Source organism: Nicotiana attenuata, unplaced genomic scaffold (genome assembly GCF_001879085.1).
Source record: "Nicotiana attenuata strain UT unplaced genomic scaffold, NIATTr2, whole genome shotgun sequence".
Lineage (NCBI taxonomy): Eukaryota > Viridiplantae > Streptophyta > Magnoliopsida > Solanales > Solanaceae > Nicotiana > Nicotiana attenuata.
Window position 1 is genome coordinate 265720 of NW_017671363.1, and position 3739 is coordinate 269458.

Here is a 3739-nt window from a genome sequence, read left to right on the forward strand (position 1 = left end):
AACGGTGTAGTCGACGGTTCCGTGCCTTTCCCCCTTGAGTTTTCGCTCAAGGGTACCAGTCTAAAACCCCATAGAAACCTTACTCTGTTTAACTGTGCATGCATCATGGTCAAACCTAGCCGAGTCAGTTATGTTGTCCGCATAATGACTCTTTAAGATAGCCTTGGCCAAAGTCCCTGGGTTTCCCCAAAAACCCAAATGGACATTATCACATTCTATGCATTTATTTGGAGAACTGAATGCTTTTATGCCAATTGTTGATATTAAATAGCCGAGTCCGGTGGGGGAAAGGGCCTAACCTTATTTTCTTGCAGATAATGAGGCACGAAATCCCCAGATTCGGCATGGTTACCAACATCCACCCAAAACTGCTAAACTGGTGGAAAGATCTTCATTCCAGTGACCAGACTCTCGTCCGAAAATATCTAGGGAATCTACCTTCCCTCCTGGAAATCCAACCCTACAACAAGATCATAGAAGCTGCTACTCTATTTTGGGATTGTGAGAGATCCGTATTCCGCTTCGGGGAAATTGAGATGACACCCTTGCTAGAAGAAATAGGAGGATTAGCCGGTTTGGTATGGGAGACTCCAGGTTTATTGATGCCTGAGAACCGCAAGGGCAGGGGTTTCCTCAAGATGATGGGTCTGAAGAAGAATCCAGAACTGACATGCCTCAAAGAATCCTATATTCCCTTTGACTATTTGTACGAGAGGTACGGTCACAGTAAATCCTACCGTACCTATCCTGATGAGTTTGCCATCACTTCATTAGGGCATATTCATCGTAGGGTCTTTGTATTCATGTTCTGTTTCCTGGGGTTGATTGTGTTTCCAATGAAGAAAGCAAGAATCCACACCCGACTAGCCATGGTCACTAAAACCTTAATGGAAGGAATTGGAGGGCAACCATTCAGCATTGTGCCCATGATCATCGCGGAAATATACCGAGCCCTAGAAAAGTGTCAACGGGGAGCTAGTCACTTTGAAGGTTGCAATTTACTACTTCAGCTGTGGCTCATGGAGCATCTACAAAAGGGTGAATACCGACAAGAGATTCAACGAAGGGACTGGGACGATCATATCGCCTTCCATCATCCAAAGCGAATGAATTATATCCCTGATATGTTTGCTCAGCTAGAGGATGCCAAAGGATGGTTCGAGCTATTTGATAATTTGACCGAGGAGCAAGTACAATGGATGTTCGAATGGTTTCCGACCGAGGAGTTCATCGCCCGATCCAGAGATGCACCTTTCCTGATATTAATCGGTCTAAGAGGAACGTATCCTTACGTACCTCTTCGGGTTATGAGGCAAGCTGGTAGGAAGCAGGTTGTACCCAGGGTCGACAAGATGAGTCACTTCCGGGCTGACTTCCAGGATGATGATAGTCCTTACAAGTGCCAAGCTCAGCATATGTGGCACTGCAAGATTATCATGGGGAGAGATACCATCGAGCCGGACAGATATCACGCTGGCTGTACTCCCTACTATTCAGGCTGGTTGGAGGATAATCATAATGGTCTGAGTCAACCTGGGTTTGTTCGAGGTCACAGGATCATAGATGAAAAGGCCGAGGCACAGGTCAAATACAATCAACTACGCAAGAGGATCCGGGAATGCGAAAGCGAGCACCGTGAGATACAGGAAGCCAATCAAAAGCTAATTGAGGAATGGAAGGATATGGCTGTCAATGCCAACAAGCGACTGGGATATTTAGAGCGAGGTATAGTGGAGTTGGAGAAGAAATTTCTTAAGAGGGTCGAAGACTGCCGGAATGCTGAAGGAAACGAAGGCGGACATCTAGCCAGAGCCTACCTGCTGCTGGGACTGCGCGAGTTAGGGAAGCTGTTCGATGGAGCCAGGGATGCCGAATCTGGGGAAGGTCCTTCTGGGACCAAATAGATAGGAGTTTTCTTCTTTTTTATGAAATGTAATAAGGCCAATGGCCATTAGCAACTTTCATTTCCTATTATTTAGTGTCGATTTGGGATTCGTCTGCTTTTTATCAATAAAATGAGGCATTTAGCATTCAAAGTTCTCCAAATCAACTTGTCGCTAGGCCTACCTCGGGCATAAAGAGGTCCCCAAATTAGGACACGCTTTACATTCCCGCACTATGTGTTTAAATATGGCAACATTTTTTTATGATCCTCACTAACTTGTTACCTTTTTGTTTTTACTTTTTGTTTATTTATTCCCCTCCCCAAAGGTTAGTTCGTGCACTCTGGCAACATCATCTTATTCCACGAGATCCAGGGGCCCTCCACCCACTCCTCCTCTTAGTCCTGTCAAAAACAAGAACAAAGGGAAGATGGAAGATTTGAACAACGCCAGAAAGGAAAACTCAACTGAACGGGTAGAGGTCACTCACGGTCATGGTACTCTGGTTCCTAAGGAAAATGCATCCCAATTGGAACAAAAGCTGCTGAAATTCCAAGAAGAACTTGATCAGGTCCGAAATCTGGCGAATCTGTCATTTTTCCTCACTACTCCAGACATTAATTTCCCAAATGCTCAGAATCCCACACAGCCACAAAATATCCCAAAGCCACAAAACCATCCCGCTCCCCACCACCACTGCAACACCTGCCATACCTCAAATAACACCCCGCTGCTCATCCCAGAACTCCAGAACTCCACAAATGACCACTGCCACACCCACCATAATACCCCCATCTACGTGGAGACTATGCCACACTCTACCAACCCATCTCAAGCACACCCTAGTATAATGATAAAGACTCACTCATCAGAAACCTGGCTGAAGAACTTAAGAAATTGACTAGCAGAATTCAAGGCGTTGAAGGAAGTAAGGGAATTGAAGGGCTGAACTACGAAGATCTTTGCATACATCCCAATGTTGAACTGCCCGAGGGGTACAAACCTCCTATGTTCGAGATGTTTGATGGTGCAGTGGATCCAAGGGTCCATCTGAGAACGTACTGTGACAAGCTGGTTGGAGTAGGAAAAGACGAGAAAATTTGCATGAAGCTTTTCATGAGGAGCTTGAAAGGAGATACTTTGTCCTGATACATTTGCCAAGATCCAAAGAAGTGGTCAAACTGGGTAAGCATGGCGTCTGACTTTATGGACAGGTTCAGGTTCAATACGGAGAATGCTCTGACGTGTTCTATATTCAAAATTTAAATAAGAAGCCCACAGAAACATTTTGTGAGTATGCTACTCGCTGGAGGTCCGAAGCTGCTAAGGTTAGACCTGCCTTAGAGGAAGAACAAATGAACAAATTCTTTGTCCGGGCTCAAGACCCACAGTATTATGAAAGGCTGATGATGATCGAGGGCCACAAATTTTTTGACTTTATCAAGCTGGGAGAAAGGATCGAAGAGGGCATCAAAAGCGGTATGGTTACGAACTTCGAGGCCTTGCAAGCTACAAATAAGGCCTTGCAGTCAGGAGGTGTGTCCAAGAAAAGGGACGTAGGAGCCGTAATGGTGGAACAGAGAACCAAATCTCCCGTCAAATACCAAACCTACCCAATACCTCCACTCACATATCAGCCTACTCCAAACTACCAAGAACCCTCACCCTCTTACCAAACTCCACCACCCACTTATCAATCACCTCCACCCCCCACATATCAGCCTACTTCACCCAGATATTCCCAACCCGCACATGTTTACCAAGCCTACAATGCTCAACCATCCCACTATCAATCCCCTCCCGCACGCTAAAACTTCCCTAGACCTCGACCAAACTTTGATCGAAGGCCTCCGAAA